This window comes from Meleagris gallopavo, chromosome 13 (assembly GCF_905368555.1).
Source record: "Meleagris gallopavo chromosome 13, MGAL_WU_HG_1.1, whole genome shotgun sequence".
Lineage (NCBI taxonomy): Eukaryota > Metazoa > Chordata > Aves > Galliformes > Phasianidae > Meleagris > Meleagris gallopavo.
Genome location: NC_139416.1, coordinates 11,568,405 through 11,586,069, shown reverse-complemented (window position 1 = coordinate 11,586,069; position 17,665 = coordinate 11,568,405). Strand labels below are relative to the sequence as shown.

General features: G+C 37.7%; 1 protein-coding gene across 7 annotated transcripts in view; it reads right to left on the bottom strand.

Moving 5' to 3' along the window:
* CDH11 (cadherin 11) overlaps positions 1 to 17,665 on the bottom strand; it is a 231,687-nt gene that overhangs the window by 36,338 nt on the left and 177,684 nt on the right. For 5 of the 7 annotated variants that reach the window (XM_085234816.1, XM_085234814.1, XM_085234819.1 and 2 more), the window contains one exon: positions 3,565 to 3,695. The exons of 1 other annotated variant lie outside the window; for it this stretch is intronic. The gene's annotated coding sequence lies outside the window, so the exon portion shown is untranslated. Of the gene's footprint in view, positions 1 to 3,564; positions 3,696 to 10,628; positions 10,727 to 17,665 lie in introns of all 7 variants that reach the window. One more of the 7 variants, XM_085234815.1, reaches the window with a different exon arrangement.

Genomic DNA, 17,665 nt, shown 5'->3' with positions numbered 1-17,665 from the left:
GAAGATTTCTGTCAATATTTTTTCCTGAGGAATGTTGAGTTACTTATTGTTGGTTCACACTTCCCACCTTCAAAATAACTACTGAAATTTTGTCAGAAATTAATTTTATTGGAACACATATTGCACAACTAATACCAGAATACTCCACATTGTTTTGACTCATGGGGTCTTGGACTTTTGGTGAGTTTCTTAGCCAAGATCTGAGCCTTTCTATCCTTTTTCTTCTCTTTCAGCCAGTCTGCAATTTGTGTAGTGCACTCACTCCTTTACTTAGAAAAAAATGTCTTGCCTCATGGGAGCCTTCAGTTTCCTGCAAGACAGCCCAGCAAAAGTGCTCCAGTGCACAGGGCAGAGCACAGTGTAGCCCAAACAAGGCTAGGATTTCCCAGAGGGCTGGGAAAAGGCAGAGATAAGTGTTTGACAGTGCATTATTTTCAGCATTTGAAGACAAACAATTTTTTTGTCAATACGACCTGAGTTTCAGTTCTTTTAGAAGGCATGGTGATTTGTAACAAAATAATGATTCCTCTGATATCTATGTGACCAGGATACACATCTTACACTGTTCTAACAATATTTCCTAAGGTGCTTGGAAATAAGCTCAAGGAAGTCTTCAAGAGCATCAACAAAGCAGAGGTAACAAATTCAGAGGCTAGCTCATTACACCAAATGCGTGCAATGAGACTGACACAAACAAATTGTTCTTGACATTTGACTCTCAGGCCATACTTTAAGAAAAACCTTTGGATTTGATGTACTTTGGAGTGTCATCCCATTAAAATCAAAGATTTTGTTCTTATATACAAGCCTATTTCACTCAGACTTGTAATAACTAAAACATAGGCAATGTGAATCCTGCAGATACCCTAAGTGTTTGTTCTCTGTTATAGTTTTGTGGGTTAAGATTTCAAAAATTTAGGTCTTAAAACTTATATAAATGGCTACTTGTATAGAAATAAAGTGAGATGTAATGCAAGTTAAAGCAGGAAAAAAATGTACTATTTTTTTGTACAAAATGTACAAAAAATGTAGTATTTTCTGGTATGGAGGCCTTGTTAAACGTGCTAGCACTGTAATAAGACAAGGCAATTCTACACAACTGAAAATTATTCTAATTTCCACACGGCATTTAAGCAGAAACAAAGCAAGACTGCAATTTTCTTCCAAGATCTACCTTGTACACCAGAAACACCGTATTTTTTCGTATTACAGTCTAGGTTTACTATGAGAGAATTAAAAACTAATAAGAAGAAGGATGTTTTATCTGAAAAATGGCAATTTAAAAACAGTACAACACTGAATTTATAAATCTAGCAAGCAAACCTCAGTTTTTCATCCTATACAAAAGAGCTTTACTTATGGCAGTATTCCTTTTTGAGTGCATAGTGGATTGACCCCATGGATTGACCACTCAGACAGAATTCTTATCAGAGAAATATAATTGAGAAGAAGCTCATCAGTCATGCCTACTCTCAGTCTCTTTAGAACTTCAGTATGCACATCCCATGCAGCACACAAAGGAAATCTCTAGTCAGGATATTCCCACTTAAGGGAACTGCTGGGCATCTTTTGTGTGACTGAGCGGCCAAGTCTATGTCACAGCTCCAGAGGAACTCACAAATGCCTTTTCCTCTGTGCTGTCATTCTTTGTTCCATTAACAATAGTTAAACATGAATATTTAGCTTGTAAACCATTTGATTATCTGGATACTGTAACAGGAATTTTGCATTCCTGAACAGGCACAGCTGGAAACAATTTAAGAAAGAAAGATTCTTCAAAGAAAGAGAAGAGAATTTAAGAAGCATATGGATGCTCAGGTTTACATGATAATCAACAAAAGCTGCTTGTTCCTCCTCTTTTGTAAGGAGCCACTTCACACTCTAACCAGAGGGAACATCCCACAGTCACTCTGCAGGAAGCTTGCTTTCAGAAATGATTTGCTTGAACTCTGAAATGTAAAAAAGTCTACTGAAATAGACACAACATTTTGTCAGATAAGGCAGGGAAAAAAAAACCCACGATCTCAACTTGAAACTCAGTTGGTTAAATTCGGTTATTTCATGTACTAATGACAGTGGAGGGTTTTCCTTTACGGTTCTTCCAGTTATTTTATTTGTTAAATCTGCTTGGAAGTGTAGCTCTGAAGTCAAGAAAAAGAAGAGCAGAACAAGGCCTGAACCAAATCATAAGAAAGTGACAGAAGAGATGAATTGGATGAATTGAAGAAACAGGAATGAGGAAACGTATAGCTGAAAGCACAACCAATTTAAGATATGTTTACTGTGTCTTTTTGATGCTCACTTGAAGCCTAGTTTGGAAGTCTTTGGTCCAACCAAATCACCTTTAATTTCATTCAATTGAAAAGCTGCATCTGAAAATGAACAGACCACTGCTTGCAAATTTTGGACCTTGTGCTCAGTGAACGACAGGACATCAATCTCACATTCCTAATGAAGAAGCAAAGGAGCTCACACATTTCCCAGCTAAAGTAAATTGAATGTTGTATGTATCACTGTCAAGCACATCCTGATACTTTAACAAGTTGGTGGAGACCATTTACACATATCCTATATAGCTGCTTACAAGGATGATGAACTATACAGCGGATTCAACTGCCAGAAATGAAATAATCACAATTCAAGGACATTTCTACTGAAATGAAGCTTTTGTCAAGCAGAACTTGAGTGCACTGAACGTAAAAATTGTGAATGAGTCAGCAAGACAAAGCGCTTTCATATCCTGCCTTTGTAATCTTTATCCAACACAATTCAGACAGGATTATGCTTTTGACTGTAAAAATGGTAGCATTTATGTATTTGTAACCTATTATATTTACTCCATTCCTCTGTTAATTTTAAAAAAGCATGGCTATTTCTGTAGGTGGACAGTTCTCACCTCTGAAAAGGTTTCAGCAATAGCAAAACTGAAAGTCACAAGGGTATGGAAAATGTAAGGCATTAAGGGCAGCAAATATAACTACTTCAATGTTTGGGGTTTCTGGTACTGCCTCATCTCCACATTTTTTGCAGCTGCCTAATCACCACCAAATTCTTCTAACCCATGTTTGAACAGTTCTATTAAGCTGAGGGTATTGCAGAAAATATCAGAGAAATAAACCAAGTATGGAATTACTCACTCACTGAGGCCCAGAATAAGAAAAGCATGAATCTTTTTCACTGATGAAATTAAACCTACATATTAGAAAATGTATTACGTTTCTGTTCTTCATTGCTACATTGCTGTGAGTTTTCAAGAGATCCTCTAATGTTCCAAACAATAAATTAAATAAGTGTGATTCAAAAAATACACATTATCAAGTCATGCCTTAAAGGCACAGCAGGACACTCTGTCCTACATCATCAGCTGTCCTGAGCTCAAGACCAGTGGATAAACTCCGTGAAACTGCATGAGATACAGTAGCTGACAGCTCACAACAAGCAAGAGATTAGTCACAGCAGAAATTCTCCCTGTATTGAACAAGCATTGCAGGCTGGAGAGAAGAGAGGAGATAAGCATATCCGACTTGTTATTCAGAAGATCACACAATTGGATGTGCTACTTACTTTCACCCACTGGAAACATGTTGCCAATTTATGTAGCATATTCCACACATTTGAAACGCCACTTAATGATACGCTGAAGACAATGCAGATGAAAGCTTTCTGCTGCCACTTATCCAGTGTTTCAGCTCCGGCTGCAAAGAACGAAAAACTTCATTTGAAATCTAAGGCACTGTCAGTACTGTAAGAAAATTAAAGTCGAACCTACAAACTACCCCAGCAGCCCAAAGAGTGTTTAAAGAATAGTTAATTCAATAATCTTTACACATAAAGATCAGAATTAATAAATAGCTTTTATCTTAACAGGCTATTTGCAAGAACACTCACATCACTAAAATGCTGGAGGCCATCTCAATATGCCTTCACATCTTTTTTGTCATCTCTAAGGGAAAAGGGAAGGGAGGGGAAGGGAGGGGAGGAGAAGAAGAGAAGAGAAGAGAAGAGAAGAGAAGAGAAGAGAAGAGAAGAGAAGAGAAGAGAAGAGAAGAGAAGAGAAGAGAAGAGAAGAGAAGAGAAGAGAAGAGAAGAGAAGAGAAGAGAAGAGAAGAGAAGAGAAGAGAAGAGAAGAGAAGAGAAGAGAAGAGAAGAGAAGAGAAGAGAAGAGAAGAGAAGAGAAGAGAAGAAGAGAAGAGAAGAGAGAAGAGAAGAGAAGAGAAGAGAAGAGAAGAGAAGAGAAGAGAAGAGAAGAGAAGAGGTTGTATATGGAAAAAATTTGTTTGGGGAACACTACCCAATATAAGACATGCTGCAGGGAAAAAAGTAGGAAGAGTTCAGATACGAACAGTCAATATGATGTGCTCTGAACACTTGTAAGTGCTCTAAAGGCATATTAGAAAATTAGTATTTTTACCATTATAGGAGAGAAGGGAGTTTAGATTTATTTTAGTAAGTGAAACTGGCACTACAGTAGGGAATAGGATAAGAGATTTGAAAAAGTAACTGATTAAGAGGTGCTTCTGTAAGAAGTTCATCAGTTTCAGTGGTCAGCGTTCTTTCCTAATTGGGATAGTACATTGAGATATTCTGTACAAAAGGCAGAGGAAGAAAAATAAACTTACCCAGGGCTTTCAGCCTTCATCAGTGATAAATTTTAGGAGGAATTACTGCAAAATAACCTCTGCAGTTTGGGTTTTCACCATTTAAAAATACTTTTATGTACATCCAAGTCAGTAATTTTTTGCAGTATTAAACTGCTAATGCCACCTCTTCTGTATCAGTGCTCAATTTTTCACTCCCTTTCACCCCCATTAAAGCAGTCAGATGTTATTGGTGATGAACAGTTCAGCAGTTGAGTTGGTAACTTTCAGAGTTCTTAGGAAAAGCATTCGAGAGAAATTAACAGGCATTCTCTGAATGCTAGATATTATATACTGTAATACTACACTTAAACATACTTCACACGTAATCACCAAAGGGAGACATAAAACCACGTGGCCTTTATTGTCAGTTGTGACTGCAGATATGTTCAGTGTCTTAAAAATTCGTGATTTATGTACAAGCAAAAACATTCCGAGACAATGAATTTTGCTGATAAGCTCCAAATAATAAGGAATGCCCCTTGTGATGACAGCTGCCAATATACAAAGCACGTGCTTTATTAAAATACTCAACACACATAATATTTATGCAATTCCCTATGAAGTGCATATGGCATTTAAATATGTTAATTCTGGAACCAAATTCATCTTTTTTTCCACGAAGGACCTTTTGAACCGATTCACAATTCATCTGTGTGAAAGACTACAGATGAATAAACTTTCTTATTTTGATCATTTGCTCCTTCTTTTCACAGATGACATCTTTGCAAATGATTTTACAGTTCAAGGCTTCCTCTTGCTGACGGTAACTGAAGTTGCTTAGATATGTACTTCTCAAAATACCCTCTTACATATCTCCTCAGTCTTATTTTTTTTTTTTTCAGGATCTGCTTTTGCTTTTAAAAGCAGCAAATGTAGTTGGTAATAGACACGACTTCTCTTCAGTCTGACCTGCTGCATTATTAAGCTTTTTCCTGTATGTAAACCTGAGCGTGAGACAGTGAAGTGCCTACATACGTAATAACTGAACTGTCAAATAAAGGCTCCATTTTCAAGTTATCTTGCATTTAACCAGACGTTGGAAGTAACAAATCAATATTTTTTGCAGTACTAATCATTATTTGAAGCAAATAAATCTTCATACTATCATCAAGCAAGGAGAGGGAAACTCCTGCAGATATCGGTTTTCAAGAGAGATGGGATTTAAGACTGCTGAATGACTTCCATCATTAATATAGCACAAGAAAAATTTAGTTGATTAATTTTAATACACAGGCATCAGATAGCATCCCCTTTTCTGTATATTATTTTTCTTATTTCCTACTACACTTGAACACGACTTCAGTAATACAGACTCCATAATCTTTAAAAAAGGGAAAAAAGCCAAAACAACTGCTGTATTTACAGAAGACTGTTTCAAAGTCTTGTTATAATTATTAAAATAAAACCTCAGAAAAACAGCCATTAAACAGTTCTAATGCTCCAAATAGATTTGACACAGTGACATTTTAAATCGAATCTTCTAACAAGAATTTTTGGGGTAAAATAAGCCATGTCTTCAGAGTCGTTTTATACAAAGTGACAACTTGAACAATTTCTGAAATGTTGCTGGTGAGGGGAAAAAAAAAACAAACCCAAAACCATTGTCACTATGGTAATTATTTCACAATGCATGATGCTAAATGGGCAGTCCTGTGGCCTAAGAGGCAGCTGAATCCTGCATTGTCCTTGCATGATAAAAAGATTTGAGAGTCTGAAAAGCAGAGGAACGGAATCTCACAGCTTCTTAGACTTTGCACTGAAAGGGCCATTGTAACATCATCATAAATCCTGGGCTCCCCAAGCACTTGACAACTAAAGCAGTGGACAATAGAATTCTTGTGTTGAACAAAACACTCCTTGTCTGCCAAAGGGCTTATCTGCTTCATTTACAAATGTCTTTCATTGTACCAAAATAATTCCCTATTAGAAAAACTATTAGGAACAGAACTAAATAAATATTCACAGCTTTGTGGTCTGTTTGGCAAAATGAATGAACTAATACAATCAAGAAGCATGCAAAATATGAGACTTAAACCAAGAAAACCCTAAACAACCCCAACCAGTCTTCTCGTTTTCCCTTTTCCGGATTGCAGGGAATTGCACCGAGTACACATCAGTCTCTGTAGAAGTGCCTGGGGCACACAACACTCACTAACACAGGAAAGTTTTAGATCAGGTTGAAGCAAAATCCTGTCCGGTGTGCTTTTAAAGTTAAGTACTTCCAGATGAGCAATTACAGAAACAAACGTGGGGACATATCTGGGAGCTCGCTGAAATGGAGACAGAATGCTTAGAAGCAGGAAAAGATGAAAACGGTGGGTTTATAAGCACAGCTGTTTTGGTGCTTGTTACTGAGGGAGACAAAGGGAACCGTTTCTGAAATGAAATTGTGGCCTCATTACTGCAGCCTTTTTTTTCCAACAGTTCAATGAAAATTCTGGCAGCTCTCATAAAAGTGAATGAGAGACAATAAAGCATTCCAGAGGAGCAAATGTGCAACTTAAAAAAGCATTTCTGACATATTCAGAATTCCACCGCAGCAGACATTCACATCAACTTATTTGATTACAGTTCACTGGGAAAGTGCTGATGGAAAAATGTTTTCCACCACGCGTGGTTATTAGGAAGAAAAACTATCAATCTAAAGCATTGATTGTTCATCCATTCAATACTGACCCTACCCAAAGTGCTACAGTAATCTGAATGGCTGACTCGGAACGAAGAGCAGCTGAAACTTCCTGACTGAAATATTGATCATAAATTATTTATATGGAACCAATATGGAAACAATGATTTGTCCAGGCCAGAAAATGGGCTGAGTGGCTAAAGAGAGTTTTTTTTTTTTTTAGGTGTGCTTGTTTGCTGTTTTTTTTACTGTGTCTAATTATTACTTGCCTAAAAACATACAGGTACTTCTAACCTGCACATTAAACAGATATCCAAGTAGGAAAAATGAAATATTCAGAATGTCCACCATAAAAACATCAATACTGTTAAAATACAACAAAGGTTTTAACATCACTTAAGACAAAAATGACATAGATTTGAGCTTACAACCACAAGACGACAACAAGATTTAGGAGGATGTGAGCCTTCCCATGGTTGTCCCATGAATTTGCAGCGTGACCCTAGCACACAGCACTTAACCTTTGAGCCATTTCTAGAAGTGAACAAAAGCACGCTATAAAGCATTTCACCTATGAAAAATGTAGTAATCTGTACAAAAATCAGAGGAAGGAGGCCTGAATTCAGACCTCCCACGTGCCAGCTGAGGAGCTCTGTTTGGGTGCAGAGCTTTGCCATTTTTTTCTCACCCTCTCTCCTCAGTGAATAATTATGCCTATATCTTTAGAACAGTTAAGATCTGATTTAACAGTGAACTTAAACCCAACTTCTCATATGCCTTTTTTTAATGCTTGTTGTTCTAAGCTATGCAACACCAAATCTCCCCTCCCCTAGAACATGCATCATCTTAATTTACAGTTATCCTGATCACTGATCAATTCACAATTTAGAAACAGGTCTTTTCATTTAATTTTTAAACAAAAACCTGTTTCCAATTTCACTGCAATTTCTCCTACATGCCACACATTTCTCCATACACAACCACACTTCATTTTCATATAGCCAGCAGCCTCTTTTTAAGTCTCTTAGTGGCAAACCAGCATTTAACCCTGTTAAAGAATATATATATGGGTACCTTGACTAGGAGGGAGCATCTTTGGCTACGTATAAATTGCTCCTGTAAGCTATTATTTTAGCATCTAAATAGGCTTATGCTCTGAACCACCTTTCCAGAGAATCTATCTTGTTCCATTTACTGCGGGCAGCTAAGCTGAGTAATGTGAATCCCCACATGCCGCAACCAATATCGCATCCTAGAGTACTTCAGGTGGGAAGGGACCTCTGGAGGTCATTTGGTCCAACTCCACCACTGAACGCAGCACCAGCTTCAAAGTTGCATTAGATAATTAAAGCTGTCACTTCATCAATGTTAATAGCTGATATTTGCAGCAGAACCAAGTGCTCTCTGCATGGGCATGAATGCTCCAAGGGATTACCATGTTCTGCTGAAAGACGGACAAATATAAGGGTCAGAGAATAAAGCAAAGGGCAAGCATTGCATGAGGAAGAATAAAAAGACAATCTCACATAGTCTGTCTATAAATATACACGCAAGCAGTTACAGGTTCTGCTGGCAGGTGAGTACCAATGACTTTGATGACTAACCACATTTCAGGGACTGAGGGTGTTCGTGCAGCTGTGCGCATGCATCTTGAGAGCCCAGACCCCATGCTGAGGGGAAGCATATACTGTCTCTCTTACTAACTTCCATCACCACAATATTTGAACACTTTGGAGGTCTAGTTCTGAGGTAGGAAAGTGTTAATATTTGTATTTTACTGCACAGGATTGAGACCCGAGGAGCTAAGTATTCAACCCATGATCTGAATAAGAGATCTGTCATAAAATGAGGCTTGAAAACATATTTTGTACGCATAAACTAAAAAGTTGTCTCAAGCTCTCCCTCCATCCAGAAGGAAAGAAGGACCTTGTCATCCAACAAGGATGCCCTGCAGTAATGCAAGCAAAGGACAAAACCCAAGAGCTGTAGAGAAGGGTCTCATGAAAACAAGGTTCAGTTCAAAGCAGATAAGCAGCCTATTTCTCTTTCTCATGAACTATTCTGACTTTATATTCTACTCTCTACCAAACATTTGCTCTTGGTGTTCCCTTCCCCACACTGCTCAGGTGCTGGCTGACATCCAGCAGGTCGCTGTGCCACAAGAAGGGAACCAGAAGCCCAACTGCCTGTGGACACGGCCTGAAAAGCAGCAGGCTGTCCTGAGTCCTGTGAGATGGGAAGGCAATGAATGATGGCTGAAAAATGAGCAAACTAAAAAGCAGAATACCTACATGTTCTCATAAGAGACAAAAATTCGTATTAATACTTTTCAGAATGCTGACAAGCTGCAGACTGAAGTCCAAATCTCATGCGTCCAAGCCAAATTACATAACAGAGAAACAGTTTGTGTAGGCTTCCAATTAATAAATTAGTCCCCTAATCTAACATGCTCTTTACAGACCCCATGAACATCCAGGCCTTGTGCTCACACAATGCAATATGACTTCATCAGTTCCTCCCTTGCTTTTGGGTCACAAGTGCCTGAAGGTAGATCACAGGCCCTTGAGGATAAAGTCTGTATTAATTAGCTTCATGCTGCTCCAGTCCCATCGTATCCAGGTACTAAGAATGCAAGTGGATTGGGAGGCCTGAAGGCAGGTATGTTCTGTCATTTTAAATATCATAAATCAAGCCCTCCTCTTCCATGTTTCCAACTTCTCTGAGCTTCTTCTGAAAACTGAATTTGGAAGAAGAGAATCCACATCAAGAGATACATTGTTTTATACATACATATCTATATAGACATACATGTATAAAATAGTTTTATTACGTTTTTTTTACATCTTTCTAATGCACAAACAAATAAGCATATGTACCATGCTGTATGGGATCTAAATTCCCTGGATTTGGAAAAAGTCTTCATTTGTGCTCTAAAAGCAAAAGACTGTTTGTATTTGTTGCCTACTAGATTAAGTATAGGTTCCTAAACCACCACCAGTAAAATGCTCAAATATATTCCCTCATGGAGAAACACATTTTAGATACAAAGCAGACAATATCAGTTAGTACCACAAAAAAAGTATACAGAATTGCATAAAAGCCTTCTAGGTCATTATGGAACAGCTTCCACATAAAGCAAATGTAAGAGACCACTGGAGTAGGATTTTGTCATTGCTGAAATATTCTAATGTCACACTTTCACGATAGATTTTTTTTTTTCTTATTTGTTTCCTCTCCTTGTCACTTTTACATTCATACTCATTGGTGTTTTCCTTCCACAATATATAAATGACCAGATCCTTCTGCCGTGATCAATAGCAAAGCTACAGCAAAGGCCATCTTTACTAGCATTTGGTACTCACTTTATCTTATCTTTATCTGTTGCCATTTTCAGCAGGCTGTTTTCTATTTCTTTCCTCTGGTTTTCTTCTGCTCTCTTTTATCAACCACTTCTAGTGACCTGAAAAGAAAATCTAAAATTGAGAGCCACTGAAGTATATGCTGAATGCCCCCATTAGCTAAGCTGTAGGGGACACTCAGCACAGAAAAAAAAATCAACTAACCTTTCAAAAAATCTTTATATAAATGTTCAACAAATGTTCCTGCTGGTTCCAGGTCCACTGGAGACACCCAAGAAAGAATAATTCTGGGACATCAAAAATACCATAAAGGAGAATAGCTCAGAATTTGTCCAAGAGACTTGAGAAAGACAGAGGTCTTTGGTCTTAGGAACATTTTTTTTCCCAACTTTCTTTCTTTTATTAATAAATAAAGAGAAGTTGTTTAAAGTTACTACAGAGATCTGACATTTTTGAATATCTGTGTGCCTCATTCAACTCACTGAATATCTCTGTCATCACAGAATGATACATGATTCATTCTGGGAAGCTTATTGCAAACCCAGCTATGACTCTTCAAAAGTTTTGTGTTTTCTTTTTTTCTTTTTTCTTTTTTCTTTTTTTTTTTAAGTTTAATCTGGTCTTATTTCTAGACTGAATACACCTCTTTCTCAATGTTCCCCTATCTTCCTCCCATGCACTCACTCATCATAACTTGTCTAGATGTAGACAGGATGGAATGAGGGAAAAATGGATAGTAAACTTATTTTAGGTCAACCAAAAGGCATTCACTCTTTGTCTTTCCTACTCTCCCTTTCTTCTTTCCTTTTGTGTTTTCTCAAAGGAACTACACAGTTGGCTTCTCAATCAGGACAAGCCAATGTCAAATACATTAATTTGTCCACGAAACAGTCTTTAAATGTTGACAAAAGAAAGCTTAAATAATGAAGAAAGATGAGTTAAACTTACTGATTCTGAATACAAGCTCCTTTAAATGGTACATTTCAGCTTTCAGACTGAACAATACTTAACAACTGATGCTTAGATACCTTTCCCAACAGCGTATCATTTTCAAGAAATGGTAATTAAAGATAAAGGAAAGTATCAATGGGTAAATATAAGATTTAGAATATATCTAAGCACTAAACAACCACTGGTGTACAATTTTTACTCACATCTAATGCAGCTTTTTCAGGATTGCAGCAATGTTTATGGCAAAGATTATATGATTTTCTACCTCCTATTATTTCAGAACATTAAACTTTAGAAGTGATTATATTCTTCTATTTTTTTTACTGGAATTATTTTGTCAGTTTTTGGTAATATGCACGAGAGTTGAAACATAAGTACAGATCTGTATTTCAGATGCATCAGGCAATGAAGTGCTTGTAACAGTGAAGTTCACAGACAAAATTAACAAGAATGTTCAACAATATTAATATTTAACATGTCTGCTATTCATTATGCCCCTGAAATACCACAGAGACTTTAGTTTTCTGTAGCGTAATTATTACAAGCTATGAGCAAGTGCATTATGAGGTTTCTTCAAAACAATGATTGTGAAATAGAAATACGCATAACCAAATAACAGAGTGTTTTTCATGTTCAGGAGAAACCTGAAGAATTCTACTGATGTCAATGGGAGTTTTGCCTGACACAGATAGTCCTACGTACCTTAAAGGCATTTGCTTTAAATAACAATAAATGCTCCAGAGTACTGTTCAACCTCATTCTCAGCAAAATGAAATAAGTTATATTTATGAAACAAAGAGGGTTGATAAAAATAAAAAAATAAAATCAAACAGTTGGCTAAAAGCTACATCCACTGTTTTAAATAATGGGAATTGCTGGTCTTTGCTCCCTGCAAACTGATGACAGCACTGTGCCAGGGGAGGGTCAGATACTGAGAAAAAACTATTTACTGTGCAGGCACTGGAACAGGCTTCTTAGCGAGCTGGTTGATGCCCAAAGCCTATCAGTGTTCAAAGAGCATTGGGATTATGCTCTCAATAACATGCTTTAACTTTTGGTTAGTCCTGAAGTGATCAGTTGGACTCAATATTTGAAGGTCCCTTTCACATGCACTGGTCTATTCTTTTCTACTCTATTCTTTTCTACTCCTATTCTTTTCTACTCCTATTCTATTCTATTCTATTCTTATTCTATTCTATTCTATTCTATTCACATTGCAGCTACTCTCTAAGTTTCAATTGTTTTCTTTTGGGACTCAGTCAGGAATGCCCAATGTTAACATATACAGACAAAATGGCAGACTGCATGTGGAAACAACCTAATGCCTAATAAATTCAAACAGAACTTTAAAATAATGAAACAAGTCTGTTTGTCAGCTGTGCAGAAATGTGGCTCCCCAGAAAATGAATGGAAACATCGCTTTGCCAAAAGATTATCTAAAGAAAATCTAAGTGGAATAATTTTTGGAATAATTTTCATACAGCAGTAACTTTTCAACTAAATTGGACAGGGATGGAAGAATATTCTAGGCTCTAACTTAAATCTCCTGGGTGGCCTTGGGCAGATTTTCTGGGAGTATCTACTCAGTATATTGCTGGCAGATGTGAGCTCTTTCTGCTCAAGTTCCAAGTTGAGTTGAAGCTAAACAAATGTGGTCAGCACAGCAGTGAATCCAACCCACCAAGTCCTACTGTGAGGTGAGGCATATGAGCTTCTGTTCCAACCTGCTAATTCAGATTTGGCACCATGATAAACACATTTGTGTAGCTCTGGTGGGCTGAGATTCCATCTGCCAACAATAGACTTTGTCAACATGCCCTCTGCTCCTCAGCTCCAGCACTAAACTGGAGACAGTAATTAATGCCTGAATCTGAAAATGATATTGTGAAGGTAAGTTAATTTACTTTCACAGTCCTCTAAAAGTAGAATCATATAGCTGCACAGTAATTGCTTAAGGTAGTAAACCTTTTTCGCCACGGACACTGCAGAACTGAGCTAAATAAAGCTATATGCATACTTTATGTTCAATTTAGTGAGCTCTCAAGTTGGAAAATATGAAGATATGAAGATACTCATGTCCAGTGCTTTCATATTATTGTAACTGTACTGCACAAAGTGAGGATGAGGAATAACCACATAAACTCCATAATTGTTCAATTTTTCCTTTTACATTTATGTTTTACTCGAGCTCTTTTAATGCCTTTACTTTTCAGTGCACAGGAACCTCAGTGGCCACATTTGAGAAAAAAAACCTCAACAACCCCCCACATCAAGACAGAGATTTTATGAGTGGTTACACAAAATATCTCCCAAAATATTTTGTGAAGAAACATCTTGTGGTATTGAGAAATACACAATGCCATGACTCAAAAGATCACGCATCCATGACAATAGACCAAACAAAAATGACCAAAAGATTTTCAGAAAAAAATCCTGTGCTGTGTTGAACATATAAATTTAGATGACAGCAGGGAAAGCCACACATCTGCACAGCACCAGAGCAAAACAGCCCTTCGTATCATCCAGCAAGGGCCCCAGACACATGCTCAAACTGGAGCACAGACACTCGCTGCTCTCCCCTTTAGACATGCAGTAATCTGTGCATTTACTCAAGCCTGTTGCAAGCATGGTCTTTAAAGCCTCTGCAAATGCATAAACCTGAGAAGCTTTACTTTATGCTATACAGATGTTATTAAGTGCCTTTGGAATAGGAAGCAAAATTATATATTATCAGAATATGAAACACAGGCAGTTGTAAAGGAAATGGAGTGGTTGAGCTGCACTTTTTCCCTACAGATTTCTTTGTGCTCTAAGTTTCCAATATTAAAGCTACCTCATTCCAACACAGAAATATCTGAATTAATCAAAAATAATAATTGAGGAAATTTTACTTGTAGGGACGAAAATAATTCCAAAATTTCCAAGCAATTTAGGAGTATAATTTCTTTTGAAAGTCCTAATATATCATTATATCACATTGATTTTGGAAAAAGGCTTGTGAACCCAGGCATCTGAAGATCTTCCCCATAACATCAAACTCAAATCTCTGAGTTAAATGCAATAAAGCTACATGTGCAATGAAACTTTAGTGCAGCTGTCCAGCACCTTGCAACAAATGTTACTTAATTTCCAAAATCAGAGCCAGCATTTGGTTTGTGCTGTAAAGAGCATATTTTCTCAGAATCTACCCAGGTATGGAAGAGATTGTTATCTGAGATCTTGTACATAGCAAACAACTGCCTACAGGTACTTCAGGGACAAGCCAAACTCAGCAGCAATCATATGGGCCACCACATTGCCCCATACCTGCATAGGACAGTCTGCCATCTGCAGGGACAGACATGCCCACTCTTCCATTGCACCTTTGGAGCATAAAGGACCCCACGCTCACTACACCCAGCTCTGAGTAGAACAGAGCAACTCATGAAATAGGAAGACAAGTTTAGCTGTCTTGGAGGAAAAAAAAAAAAAAAAAAAAAAAAAAGGAGCCTTAAGAATGAAGCCAGCAAGCTTTGAAGAGCCAGCAGGCTCCCATGTTAGCCATATGCCTTCATATGTCTGTTCTGTGGGAGTGTTACAGCTCCTGCTGTTCTATTCTTCACTTTTTAAAGGAAATGTTACAAGGCCACAAGGACTCACAAACATTTGTTGACATTTCTTCTGGGTCAGCCTTAGGAGGCCTAGAAGAATTTAAACATATGGCAGTATTTAGTTGCATGAGGGAATGAGTTGTTTCAGAGAAAAGCAATCTTTAGTTGCAAAACAGTTTAAGCCGCCATAAAGTTGGGTTGCTTTTCTTTTTGGCCAAAATCCAACCTTCTCTCATTATATTTTTCACATTATATTTTTAAAGCAACAGCAGCTTTTCAGTTAAGTTGGTATAGCAAAATGTTTCACAATATTTTCCACTGTCCTCCACACAAGTAATATCTTAATAAAGGACTCCAGATCAAACAGATGTGATATTTGGTTACACTTGGAGAGAGGATAAAAAAGATGGGACAAGCTGATCTCTAAAATGAAGGTTATTGCCCTAGCTTGTCAAGGGACACAGCCATGACCATTTGGAACCAGAATATTATTTCAATTGGGTTCTTAACATGGTTCAGCAGCAGTACGTATGCATTTACAAAGCAGAAAAATGGATTTACAAGGCTTTATCTTGTTATTCAGATGACATTGTTCTAAGTCAGTTGCTACGACAGCTCACCTGCTGGCATTCTTTATACACTGCTGTTAAAAAAAAAAAAATACCTTGCACACAGGGATGTGGGCTGAGGTTGTCTCTAGCCATAAGTAAAGGGCAGCACAATGTTAGGCCTGCCCAGCAGCAGAGTGGGAACACACCTGGCACAGTCCCACTGACAGAGTATTGCCACAGCAACCCACCTCACAGTAAAGGTAAGAGCCCTGGGCAGACTGGTTTTCCTTCAATGCTTTTTTCCTTCAACACTGCAGCACACTAATGAAGGAGAGCCTGCCGTTCTTTTCATTTGCATGATATTAAATAGGCTGCAGTCATGCCTATTAGTTGTACAGCACAGTGTTTAAAATGAGTAATTTAAGCAGTTGAAATGAGAGGTCTTGCATGGAAAACAAGGATGCAAAAGCCATTCTCTGTTTTCCAAAGTATATTACAGGCACATTTTTAAAACATAGACTAGACTAAGGAGCTAGGCTTATCCAGAAATGTTCTGTTAACCCCCCGATAATCTACCATGTTTTCTGAAATGCTACCTTCTTTGCAATCTTCAAGAAACTGAGCACATTACATCTCACAGAATTTTACTAAAACTATTTTAAAATTTTGGTAAAATTAAAATGGTATTTCCTGAAAGGCACCCACCTATACTAAACCTTCACCCCAAATTACGTGTTCCTTTAGACTGTCACAAAATAAGCTCTGTGAGGCATTTTGATATTACAGGAAGGAAGAAAATGAATTTTAGAATACAGCTTTAAGCCTTGACCTCAAGCAAGAAGACAAAGATTGCAATGAGTTAAGAACCAGTAACTTCAGAGGAAACAGTCAAACAAAAAATGACTGTTAGTCACCACAGAACAAATCTGAAGACGTAGGGATAGCATAGGCAGGTCTTGCTGACTTGTGCTCAAAAGCAGAATTTGTCTATGAAGGAAGGATCTGGAGGAAAACAGAGTCCTCACAGGAAATTAACTGCAAAAAATTTATTCAAATGCCCATTCAATGTAGTACAATACAATTTGTAGTTGAAAACAAACAGTCTAACACAACAGACACCAACCTGGAAGCTGAATTCAAAGCTTAAGAACATGTAAGCCAGAGGGATCAAAAGCTACATCAGCATCACAAGGAAAATAAAACAATGAATAAAAGGGACTCTGTAACTAACCGAAATGTCAGAAAGAAAATGGCTTCAGGAAGCTGAAGCCATCAGCTTGTAGCAACAACTAAGAGGTTAAAGATAAGTTTTATGTATTCAAACAGTGGCAGGAAGACTTTACTGGAAACTTTTCACTGCTTTCAATGGCAGGGCTGTAAAGCAATTTAAATTAGGAACTGCAATGAAATTTCTGCACAAGCACTTGGCATTAAAGTCCCCTTCCTGCCAACATTATGACAGAAGACAAGACACACAAGTCCATTTTTAACTTTGTGTAAGACAAACAATGAATCCATATTTGAAGTACCACAGCCTGAGATAAAAAGGCATGTAGGATTCTTAAGTCTACATAGCAATGTCAGTTTTAAATAGGAAAAAAAAAAAAAAAGATTCAGTCCTGCTTCTGTATAGAATATAAACAAAAATAACAGTATTCAGTATGAAATGCACACACTCTGAGGAACCCTTCATGAGAGTCAAATTCTTGTAGGATCCCAGTGGCATACTAAGGGTTTTCTCACACGTTTAGGGTCAAAGCAGCGTGTAGTGCAGTGCCTAGGTGTGCACACTGCTGCAGGAAGCCAGGGAAGCCATTCTGCACCTGCACAGCTCTGTGCCTTGTTGCAACTTCAGAACCAGCACTATTTATCACCTGTTTCACTACTGCAAGCCTTTCTTGTGCCTCTTCGATACAGTTCTAGCTATCAGCTGTGCTGAGGAAAACCT